This window comes from Dipteris shenzhenensis, chromosome 3 (genome assembly GCF_047967505.1).
Source record: "Dipteris shenzhenensis isolate YYH24624 ecotype China chromosome 3, Dip_SZ_1.0, whole genome shotgun sequence".
Classification (NCBI taxonomy): Eukaryota; Viridiplantae; Streptophyta; class Polypodiopsida; order Gleicheniales; family Dipteridaceae; genus Dipteris; species Dipteris shenzhenensis.
Window position 1 is genome coordinate 55,237,528 of NC_141598.1, and position 13,045 is coordinate 55,250,572.

General features: G+C 44.2%; 1 protein-coding gene across 1 annotated transcript in view; it reads right to left on the reverse strand.

Moving 5' to 3' along the window:
- The window catches only part of LOC147904025 (acyl-lipid (8-3)-desaturase-like), a 42,172-nt gene that overhangs the window by 28,588 nt on the left and 539 nt on the right, over nucleotides 1–13,045 (reverse strand). The gene's annotated exons all lie outside the window — the stretch shown is intronic.

Below are 13,045 nucleotides of genomic sequence, written 5' to 3' on the forward strand. Positions count from 1 at the left end.
GTATGCTACCTCAGTGTTGAGGTGTTTTTCACTTGGTACAGGTGTCAAATCAAGGGGCTTTTGCCCAGATTTTGCTTGTGAGCACTTGAGTTACTGTTTGAGAACTTCAGATGCCTTTTATCCCCTTGGCAGAAGGGTGATTGTTTGGGATTTGTCCCATACTTTGTTGCAGGTTTTGTGACAGGCTGAGGTGTTTGGAGCCTTTTTCAGTGGACAAAACAGTGTATGACAAGTGGTTCATGCATATAAAATCAGTGCAATACCTCATCTGAGGTGGGAGAAGTGTCCAGGACAACAGTGTTTTGTGCTTCGTCAGATGATGATGCACTGATAAAGCACTTGTGGAACAGCTGCAGCATTCTGAAGTTACTGTTTTATGCCTATTTGAGCACGGTACAGTGTGTCAGAAGGTACAGTGACTGGAGGGAAAATTTTCTGTTTTGCTGCAGATTTTTTGACAGTAAAAAACAGCACTATTGTGATTGCTCCTGGCTCTTGATAGAGCACGTTTTCTGAGAAATCAGAATTTTATTTAGTCATTTTTGACTTACAGGGAGTCAGGCACTTTCCTTATCTGATATGGCATCAGGGGGAAGTGAATCTTCAATACTGAACATAAAGAAATTGGAAGGGGCACACAATTATGCATTATGGGCAGAACAGTGTTTGAATGTACTTCTGCTAAAGAAGATTTCTAAGCCCATAAGGGTGAAAGGTGTCAAGCCATCTGGGATGGCAGATGATGAGTGGGAGGAGCTTGATTTGTCCGCAAGGGCTGCTATCATGCTTACTCTCACTGATTCTCTTGTGTTCAATGTTCAGGCAGAAAAGACCTCTTATGGCCTATGGCAGAGGCTAGAAGAGTTGTATGCCCAAAAGAGTTCAGCCAGTAAGGTTTATTGGTTGAAGAAGCTTGTCGACCTTCGCATGAAGGAAGGTACAGCTATGACCTCACACTTGAGTGAGTTCAATGCCATCTTTACACAGCTTATCGCACAGGGATTGAACCTTGATGAGGAGTTCAAGGCTACTTTCTTGTTGTGTACCCTCCCTGAGAGTTGGGACACTTTCAAGACCACCCTGTCTAATTCAAATGTCACTCTTATGTATGCTGATGTGGAGAGCTCTCTTCTCATGGAGGAGATGAGCAGAAAGAATAATGCGGGCAGCAAGTCTTCCAATGCTTTGCAAGTACAGGAAAGAGGTAGGACTCAGCAGAAGGGGAGATATGCTGGCAAGTCCAAATCCCACAGTCAGTCCCGTAGCAAAAAGGATATTGAATGCTTTTACTGTGGCAAGAAGGGACATGTGAAGTCTAAGTGCTTCAAGTTTATACGGGATCAGAAAGCCAAGAAGGCTGAGACAAAGGATGCAGGCAGTGGAAGCAAAGGCAAAGGCAAGGCCAAGGCAGATGACTTGGATGCAGTGAATGTTGCAGCAGAGGACAGTGACAGTGACAGACATGATGTATTATGTTCTTCTGCTGTAATTGCACATACATTGGTTGTTGATGGCCATGACATGCACACCTGGCTCTTGGATTCAGGTGCTTCTTTTCATGTTACTCCTCATAGGGAGTGGTTTACTTCCTACACAGATACTCATGGAGTTGTTCACCTTGGGAACAACTATGCATGTCAGATTGCAGGGATTGGCAGTATACAGATAGTATTCCCTGACGGACGCATATTTATGCTTGATGGTGTTCGCCATGTGCCGCAAAAATCTGATTAGCATTGGCTTGTTGGATGACAGTGGTTATCACACCACATTTGGGGATTCCAAATGGGTAATTACTGATGGCCAGGTTGTAGTGGCTGAGGGTTATAAGAGTGATACCTTGTACCCTCTTTATGTTTCCAGTGTAGGTAATCATGTTGTTGCCATAACCGAGCTGCCGAAGGTTTCATTGTGGCATAGCCGGTTGGGACACATGTCCGTTAAAGGAATGCAAGAACTGTCACGTTTGGGTTATCTGCCGTCTCTTTCATTTTCAGATTTACCTACTTGTGATCATTGCATTTTTCGAAAGCATTCTATGACTCCTCATAAGAGGAGAACTCCCCAGAATAGAGCACCGCTTGATCTAGTGCACACTGATTTGTGTGAGACGCCACAGCTATCACTAGGGGGTGCAAAGTATTTCATTACTTTTATTGATGATGCCACACGCAAAGTGTGGGTCTATTTCTTGAAGCATAAGAGCGATGCCTTAGATGCTTTCAAGAAGTTTGTCGCTCAGGTTGAGAATCGGACAGGACACAAGCTGAAATGCCTCAGATCCGATAATGGGGGTGAGTATGTGTCACATGCTTTTGTACAGTTATGCGAAGCTAAGGGCATTAAACAGGAACTCACAGCCCCTCATAATGCATCTCAAAATGGTGTGAGTGAGCGGATGAATCGAACTATTCAGGAGAAAGTTCGATGTATGTTGTCTTATGCTGCATTGCCCCATGGTTTTTGGGCAGAAGCCGTGCAAACAGCAGTTCACCTAATTAACAGGTCGCCAAACAAGGCTTTGGAGTTGAAAGTGCCAGAGGAGGTGTGGTCTGGCAAGCCACCTTCATATCAGCAATTACGTGTGTTTGGCTGCGAGTGCTTTGCTCATGTACGCAAAGAACTGCGCACCAAACTGGAGCCAAAGTCTTTCAGATGCATCTTCATGGGTTACGGTGACGAAGGTGAAATGGGGTACACGTTATGGGATCCTGTCAAACGGAAGATTATACGCAGCAATGACGTCATCTTTAAAGAGGATAGTGTACACAAAGAACCCGTGCAACCTGTGGAATACAGGAGGGTTGTTTATGATGATGTCGGACAGCAAAGAATGCCCATTAATATGCAGCAGCAGGCTGCTGTAAATAACCCTGTTCAAGAGGGTATACAGGCTGAAAATCAGCCAGACAATTTTGCCAATGATGCGCCACTAGATATGCCAGCAAATGGCGCTGTAGAACAGCCAAATATGGTGGTACAGCCACCCATCATGCATGGCGAACAGGCTAGACAGCAGCCTAATACGGAACATTTTGTTAGGAGGAGCACCCGTGTACAACGGCCTCCTGACAGGTTTGTTCCAGGAGCCAATAATGTGGCTAATTTTATCATGCTGACAGATTGTGGTGAGCCTTCCAGTTTCAGGGAAGCTATGGGAAGAACGGAGAAAAGGAAGTGGGAGAAAGCCATGCAGTCAGAAATGGACTCCCTACTTCAAAATGATACATGGGACTTGGTGCAGCTACCTGCAGGCAGAAAGGTTTTGCCATGCAAGTGGGTTTACAAAGTCAAAGTGGATTCAAATGCTTTACCGAGGTATAAGGCCAGATTGGTTGCCAAGGGATTTCAGCAGGAGAAGGGCATTGACTTTGATGAGATCTTTTCTCCTGTAGTCAAGATGACTACTTTGAGAGCAGTGTTAGCTCTTGTTGCTCATGAGGACATGGATTTATGTCAGATGGATGTGAAGACTGCTTTTCTTCACGGAGATCTCCATGATGAGATCTACATGAGTCAGCCAGAGGGATATGCTGTTAAAGGGAAAGAGCAGCTTGTGTGTAAGCTCAAGAGGAGCTTGTATGGACTCACGCAGGCGCCAAGAGAATGGTACAAAAGTTTGATGCCTTCATGCAGTCCCAAGGGTATCATAGGTGTGAGACCGATCACTACTTGTACACCAAACAGGCAAAGGATGGCAGTTTGATGCTACTCATTCTATATGTGGATGACATGCTGATTGCCAGCAAATCTCAGCAGGAGATTATTGCTTTGAAGAAGCAACTACATAAGTCTTTTGACATGAAAGACTTGGGTGATGCAAACCATATTCTTGGTATGCGGATTATCCGTGACAGGTCCAAGGGACTTTTGTTTCTGTCACAGAAACAGTACATTGACAAAGTACTGCAGAGGTTTAAAATGGAGGGGGGGAAGTCAATTAGTACCCCGTTGCCTCCACATTTAAAACTCAGCAGTAAGGACAGCCCCAGATCAAATGATGATAAGGCTGAGATGGCCAAGGTTCTGTATGCATCTGCAATTGGTTCTTTGATGTATGCCATGGTTGCCACTCGTCCGGATATTGCTTTTGCGGTGGGAGTCATCAGCAGGTATATGGCAAATCCAGGCAAGCGGCACTGGGAAGCAGTAAAAGGCGTCTTGAGGTATCTCAAGGGTACCAAAGACTTGTGCATATGCTATGGTAGGCAGGATGCATTGGTGCATGGTTTTACAGATTCAGACTATGCAGGGAATGCAGATAACCGGAAGTCTACTACCGGTTATATTTTCACATTTGCAGGAGGTGCTATATCATGGGTGTCTCGGTTGCAGAAATGCATTGCACTGTCAACCACTGAAGCTGAATATGTTGCAGCCAATGAGGCTTGCAAGGAAGCAATATGGCTTACTCGGCTGGTGGGAGATTTGGGCATTACAGGAGATATGCCAGTTTTGCATTGTGATAGTCAGAGTGCTATCATGTTGGCAAAGAATCCGGTCTTTAATCAAAAGACCAAGCACATAGATGTGAAATACCATTTCATCAGGGAGGTACTGGAAGACAAGCGGCTTGAGCTTGTGAAGGTGCATACTAATGATAATCCTGCAGATTTGCTCACTAAGAGCTTGCCTACAGAGCGGTTTGCACATTGTCGCCACATCATGGGATTAGGATGAGACCATTCTTATTTTATGGTCTTGTATACAGTAACTGTATATTGCTGTAATTTTTATTCTTTTCTCCCCTTTAGGCACATTGGCTAGATGGTGGGAGGTTGTTGGGGTAAAGGCACATTGCCACCCTTTAAAAGTTATGACCCCTATGACTGTCTTAAGACAGTCATAGGGTGAATCCCTAATCCTAATAAAACCTATGAGTTTGTGGTGTGGCTCAACACATTTTTACACACCCACACTTCTTGTGTCTCTCTCTCTCTGTCTCCTAACGTTCCACTCCACTCTTTCCCTCTCACCAGATGCGCGCAGACTGTAGGAGCTCAGACTACCTCTACTACCCAGACCCTAGCAGATATCTGGAGCACGATCATTCACACGCTCAAGGGTCAGTGGGATTAGATCCAGGGAGAGTCCCGAGCAGGGAAGGAAAAGAGACGACGTTTCCTTCGCGACTGGGATCACCAGGAGTTATTCTTCCAACACTCCACTCAGAGTCTTCAGTGGCATTACGCCCCTCCACCGTGGCTGTTTGTCCACTCCCCGATGATTATGCCCCAGGAGGCTTGTATTTAGCTTTTTGACTTCTCGGGCTGAATCTGTTTTGTGATTACAGCCCGCTGGCCTTCAAGCCTTCTTGTACTCTCGCTTTCAAGTAATATAACTAGCACTACTTTTTGCGCAAAAAAATGATGAGGAGCGCATCATATTTGCCAGCATGGATTTATTGTTATGCTCACACTTAGTGGCGGTAGATGAGGGACTCTCCACAAAGGCCAACCAATTGGGCAAAGTCTAAAATGTTGATGGCCACTACATTTGTATCCCCGCTAGTACTAGAGCAATACTTGGCCGACTTTTATATATACTTTTGTAAGACTAGACTATATCCAATCATACAAATTTAGATTTTTTCTGAAGTCCAAAAATCTACACAAAAAACAAGAGAGAAAACTTTTTGAAAAACAAGGAACACACACTTAGCAAGCAAAGCAACACTTATGTCGTCATCAGTGCCCAAGCATAGGCAGCGGCTGGGTTTCTAAAGACCCACGGAGTCTCTTGCGGGGCAAACCCAGTGCTTACTAAAACACGTCAAATAAACAAAAGAGAAAGAAAACAAGAAAGCAAGAAGAAAGGACGAAGGTGACTAAGCATAAACAAGCAAATCAAGAAAAAAAGTCTTCCAAAAAACGGAAATAAAAACTCTCTCTCTCTCTCTCTCTCTCTCTCTCTCTCTCTCTTATTTAAAACATTAAAAACTAAATGGACCCCTTACACTTAAGTACTGCTTCCTACAAAGATGCAAAACAACAATCCTAACTTAGAAAGCACATGCATACTCAATCAAACTCTCTTTTCAAACTAAAAGGAAAACGGGCTATTCAGCTCCCCGCTTTTTGTTTTCAGCATATGTTCAATCATTCTAAACATGCCTAAGGCCGATACACCATATATAAAAGACTTCATATCTAAGATTGTGCGTACTTTTTTCATTATTTTTCTTGGATTATACCTCTTGTGTATTAGTAAAGTGATCAAATTACTACATTGAGTGATGAAAGACTCCTTAGTTGTACAAGGCAGGAAAATCCATGTAATTGGGGAGAAATGACTTCATATTTTGCCAAATCAGAAATGTTTGAGTCAATGTGAGGCATTTTATAATCTGTAAACCACTATATTCAGGTTGTTCACGTTTATCATATATATCAACCTCTAATCCTACGGAAGATTGAGAAAGTCTAAGATCTAAGAAAGCACAAGAATCCCCTCTTGAAGCAAATTGTCTGTAAAACGCCTAACTAGTCTAAACTTATGTAAAGTGATAAGGCAGGTATTGATAGAAATAAGACGTTGCATAAACTCAAATTTATAAGTGAAAAGATAAAGGTTTGGTAAAAAGACAGCACAATTAGTGCCCATGGGGATTCCTATAATTTGTTGAAACAAAGAATCACCTACTGTGATGTAAAGATTATCTAAAAGAAAATCTATCTAAGAGCATACATCTTCAACACTTACTACCTTTGTGTATCTTGGCTGACTTTTATGCAGTATCTCAGATGGCCAGAATTTGCAACAGTTCTTGAGACTCTCTCTTTTCGTGCCCAACATTTCTGAAAAGGGAAAGTTCCTGTGTCTCATTCAGGGCTTGCATTCATCCCTAGCCTCCGATGTGAGGGCTCACGAACCTCAAACCATTGAGCAAGCTGCCAGACTCGCGGAGGCATTCAAGCCCAAGTATGCCAACATGTAAAAGAATGCTACCAGCAGCCCACATGGGACTGCATTCATTTGAGGTTGAAAAGAAACCCCGGATGCTTGAATGGCATAATCAGAAGGCTGTAGCAGCCCCAGTTTCCCAGGTTTCCTACAACACCGGGCAGCAAAATGCCATAAAGCCTTTATAGGCACTCCAATGCGAAAACAGGAGGAAAGCCACATGCTGTAGGAGAAAAATCAGATATAAAACAGCATACCAGAGCTATTATGGACAGCAGGAAGAGGGCAAATCAATGCTTAAGTATGGCAAGATATGGACTCTTGAGCACAGGGAAGTATGCAAAATGCGAAATACTGGGATGGCCAAACTGAGCCCTCTAATGATGAGGAGTTGGTGGATGCTCTTAGAATCCTTGATGTGACTCATGAGGAGTCAGATCGAGCACATGAGTCAGGACACACTCCAGATGCCAAAGTCACGAGCGGCCCTTGATCCAAGCGGTACTACTCAGCTTGGAAGGCACACCCATGATGCACACAGGTTCAGCCCAGCAAGGGTATTTCATGTCGTATGCCTAGAGTCTCATTCGTTGAGCATCAGCTGTTGTACCATTCCATGCACAGAATGATGCTGATGGGAATGCCCCTATGGATAAGGAGGAGTCATATTGGGATGCTCAGCCCGTACTTTATTCCAAGACTGCCGACACTGAGATTTAAACGTGACAAAAAGGGCAGGACTGTTCATATGCTTGTGGACAGCACAAGCACGTAAAATTTCATCAACAACAAGGCCTTGCAGAAGGTGGGGCTTGTTGCCACAGAGATCCATGCCATGGGATGAGAGTTGAGGTCACTAACGGACAGCATATGATTACCAGATATGTCACCAGGATGTGAGAATGGGGCTCTCTCAAGATTATGATTTTGGAAGTGATCTCTTTGCATTGGACATGGGTCTGATTGACATTGTCGTGTCATGTGATTGGATGAAATCCTTGGGGGAGTTTAGTGTTGACCTAAATGCCATGACTTGCCACTTTCCCCATAATGGCAAAACAGTGGTATTGCAGGATTTGACAGCCCCAAATATTTCAGCACAACAGTTGGCCCGAGAGCTCAAGAAAAAAGTGCCATTAACGCATTGAATGCTTCAGTGTCTCATACGAAAAGTATCCCCCAGGTGACGGATATGGAAATGCAGCAGCTACTCCCAGATTTTGCTGCTATATTTGCTGATATGTCATGTCAATTACCTTCAAAGAGGGATGTTGATCATGCCATAGTTTTGGAGCCTAGAAGTAAGCCCATAAACAAAGCTCCATATCGTCTCTCTAAAACCGGAGAGTTGCTTGAGAAGAATTCATTTCTCAAAGCACTTCTCCTTTTGCCACCCCATGCTCTTGTGAAAAAGGACGGTTCATCCACATGTCCATTGATTACAGGGATCACCATCTTGAGCTTCACTTTTTTTTTTTTGACTGGAAATTTGTTGTAATTAAACACAGCTCTCAGATGTTTTTTCGATTCTTAGAATCATTACCTCCTGATCAACAATCAACGTGTAACGGAACTCCTATAAAGATCAATACTGATCAAACCATTGATTGCTTTTCTTGCAATGGAGTTCTAAAATTCCTTTGAAACTTCGTCAAAGCTCCTCACACACTTTGATCTTCAATCAAGTGACGCCTTTGAGGCTTTGGCTCTTAATCGACTGAGTTGGATCAGTTCCAACCTTCCCAATCATTGACGGTAGAGGAAGACTACTTTGAACAAAGGCACGTGTTCCTCAATCCCTTACAATATTGATTTGTTCGATTGAACACTCTGTTCTTCAAAGTCAAGAGCCAAGTCTGAAATGATGGAATCTCCTCAAGCTCTTCTTGCATCTATGATGTTAAAGGTGAATTCCTTGTTCTCTCGACATGCAAGCTTATGCTCTCTTCATTGAACCTCTATGCTTGACCTCAACTTTGCTTGAATGCAAGTGTTCCTTTGCACTTAAACTCGTGTATTTAATCCTCATGAAATCCTTCTTGAGCCTCAGAATTAAGATAACCTTGCGCCTCTGGGTGCTCGGCTATCAATTGATCGTGTTCGATCACACATCCACGTTGAGCTTTTACTTAGCTTTGCTTTGTGAAAGCTCCTTCAGACATTTGAGTTGCCATCAAAGTCCTACAATCCATTAATTACTTGCTTGGCTCCACCTCTTCATCAAAATCAGGCCATTTTGGAATATTTTGCCTCCAGCACTCAATTTCGACTCGATCCTTCACGCTTCGATCCCACTTGCTCTTTGGAAGTGTGGCCTCCAAAATCAAGAATCTTTCTTGTGCCATTAGGACTACATCAACCCTCTCGAAGACTTGGTATGCAATTGCGCATAAAATCAACCTCAATTTGGACCAAGTCTGATTGCTTTAGAGGTGGCTCCTTTAATTACTCCAAGATCAATGCCGATATAGAACTTTGAAATCTTTGCCTTCATTCATGGCCAATGGATCCGCCTTGAACCTTTGTGATCAAGGACTCCTCTAGACCATCTATCAAAATTCTCTCGCACTTCATCCGTGTGGGCAAGCAAGTCATGTTGCCTTTGTTTGATTAGGAGCATCAACGCTTCAGTACCCGAACCACTTGCTTACAAGCCTTTGTAATTGATTGCAACATCGCTCAATTCAAGCTTCCAAGACCCGTTTGCGATGATCTAATGCTTCTTCACGTTCGAACCTTTATGTTCGATCTGTATTCGACACTCTATTATCATTTTAGCGTTGAGCTTCCTCTACGCTCAGTTAATGGTTTCATAATCGAGCCTTTGCATCCAATGTGTTTATGAATGCTGCATTACCGAACACTGTCGAATGTCCAACTCTCATCACCTTTAACCAATAAGCGCCTTGCTATAATTTTCTCTTTGCATATAAATCTTCCGCTTCCTTTGGGTGATCCACACGTTATCGCCTCTCTATTGGACCCCTCTTTGCTTTGCTCATAAAGAGGCTCTGATACCAATTGTAATCAAATTCCTGATTTCCATTCAGATTTGTTGGGAAACTAAAAGACTCTATGGCTGATTTACAGGCCCTCCTACAGAATTCAAGCTCCAGCAGCACCCCATGACCACTACACTGGGTATTTCTATTATTATTAATTTTCTTTGCCTATCCTAATCTTTTCCTACACTAGACAGCCTATCTATGTGCAAAGGACATAGCCTAATTGCTCTCAAAGCTGGGTATTGTTGGTGATGGCCTGAGATTTGCGAATGATGGGATGGAAAAGGTACGATGCATGAAGATAGGATGTGACCGCATGAGTGGTCACACCTCATTAGATGTGTCTAAGACCTAGGTTAATCCTTAGACCTTAGGTACTATAGTTTCCTAACTTGACCCCTCTCCCTACACTTTAAATTATAATGCCTTTTTACCCCTACGCACGGACCTACCTTAGGTACTATAGTTTCCTAACTTGACCCCTCTCCCTACACTTTAAATCATAATCCCTTTTTACCCGTACGCACGGACCTACAGCTCGACAAAACCTTCCCACCTAAAATCTCACTCAACATGCCTTCCGATTTCAGAACCATTTGAACCAACGCATCGATTAGCATACCAATTTGGGTAAAACTAAGTAGTCATGTCATGACACATGAAGCCATAGGGATAAAGGGAACAGGAAATAAAAACTGAGATTCAACACCCTGCACCAACCTTGACGACCTGAATTCCTTCCTCAAGCAAATGGCCACCTTCCTTTTTGGAGTAGACCTCTTGAGTAGCATCTCTAACTGTGGTACAATGTCGGAGATAAGGGTAGCAAACTGTAGCTACCGTGCAGCAGGAAACGTGGACCCAAGGACATCAGTCACTATCTAGATCTCCTATCTATGTGCATACAAATAATGGAATTAAGAATGCACTCAGACTTGGATATTACAGAGGAAGATAGGCACGCCAAAGTGCCATACTCATCCTCCACAACACAAGGACTGATCTGTTAAAAAACCCCATAAGCAAGCAGCAGAGTGCTGCACTACCTACAGCCTAAGTGGCTGCATAATTTATTAACTCATAGTTGCTAACACTGCTGCAATCCCTTGTGCCTTCAGAGGCTCCAGCAGAAGCCGAAGGGAGGGAACATAAGGCCCCCTTTCATAGATGAGGAGGGGGGCAGTGTGCCCCATTTAGAACAAGCCGGCTGGCCTTCTTGGATGGCCGACCCAGATGCAGGTGCCAACCGTTGCTGTATATACCCGACCTGTCCTCCTGCGACAGGCCAACACACCTTGCTCAGGCTGCCAGCAAGGGCCCTAGTTGTATCATAAGCCTGCTCTATAAAAGCCCCTGCCAGGCCTCCCAGCGCCCATAGCTAGGCATTCAGTCTGCCCATCTGGCCGTCCTAAGGCAGCCTAACCAAGGGCCATCCCGGTGGTAGTTCAACATGGATCTGCACTCATGCAAGTGGGCTGCATACAATGCCCATGTCCCATCTACAAGGGTCAAACAATACATAACATTGGAAAGAAAGGTAATAAGAGCCCATCATCCCTTGGTTCCACAAATCTTGGTCACAAACTAAGGAATTATAGAGTTCCTAGTTACTATAAGCCACGACAGCAGCAATTAATGCCGATCAATACCATGTGTGCCAAAGGTTGAGTCACCTGAGCTGCTCTGGAGTCACTGTGGCAACAATTCCAGATCCTCCAAGAGAACACCCAAGGTCAAACCAAACGGCTGCCAAAGTCTTAATGTATGAATGAGGGAAAGCTTAAAACATAAGAGCACCTGGTCTTCCATATATGCCATGATGTTGGACTCTTAGACATCTTCCAAAGGTGCTGGCAATAGAGTCAGGTGGTTAGTGACCAGGATCGTCAATTGATTGTGGATCCGGGACCCAATGAGAAAGTCTATGATCTCTCCAGGCAGCTATGGCCATGGAGAAGGATACCACTGAAACGGGAATACAGGAGAGTTGATTTGGCCAGGACGGAGAGTCCCTCTAGTGAACCACAGCATTTATTTGGTGATACTACGATTGGCTGGATTCAGAATTATATAAGTCACCGTTTTTCTTTACATTGGTGCCGGATTCAAATATCATTACATTATGCCGTCCTCATTTGAGGGCCAAAGTATTTCCACATCTTAGCGACCTCATTTTTGAATCTCTCCTCTCTTTCTCCGCTGTCTCTCGTGGGAGTATACCAAAGGCGCTAGGGTGTTACCGGCCACTTTGCACTCACTGCATGCAAACTGAGGTGCACTGCCCCACCTTGCAAGGGCTTTGCCCGTCACATCACGAGCTGCCTTGGCTGTGTCTTCTACGAGGCTCGCTTGATTAACAACAACAAAAAAAAGTTCCCAGCTGACCTTATAGAGGGCAGTATGGAACCCGGTCGTGGCTACACCCAGTTTATTCGATGCTATTAAGGCTTTACCAAGGACACGGGCGTCATCTATTCTCGGCCTCTTCCAGAAGTTTAATGGCGCTGTGGTTGCAAAGGCTTCAAGTCCATTGATTAGAATGATGGCGCTACGGCCCTTTATGCTTGGCAGCCTCATGAGCGCATAGATCGGTTTTGAAAGTCCTTACTTGTAGAAGCGTATCTTGTCAGGACGTGCTTCCAAGCTCCATCTGAATACTCGACGACCGTAAAGTACACATTTTGATCTGGAAATGTAAGAGCCTCCAAACTACATTTCATCGCTGCTAGTGAGTTTCAATGAAAGATTCCGAAGCCTGGCACTAAGACTTGCGACAATCGACAAAATACGAGAGCCGTGATTCCACAATGCACGCAATTTGCAAGCACTCTTCGATATATACGGGACGAGGCGTGGCGTACTAGAAACGACGTGTCACTGCAAGTTACACAAAGCTCAGTTCAACCACTCCGCACCAGTTTCAAGAAACCATTCCCAGCTCTACGGAAGCACACCCCAAATGAACGAGCTCCTCCGTGTTCTCTATGCAGCTACTGCAGCGTGAAAACTAAAAATCGCGTTGACAGATCTGCCAACTTTATGTTGCCTGTATTCGTTTGGGAAGCTTTTCGGGCGAAGTTTTCACCTGAGAAGGAAAGCGGGAGACAAAACTTGACGCATGCTATCTATGAGACTCG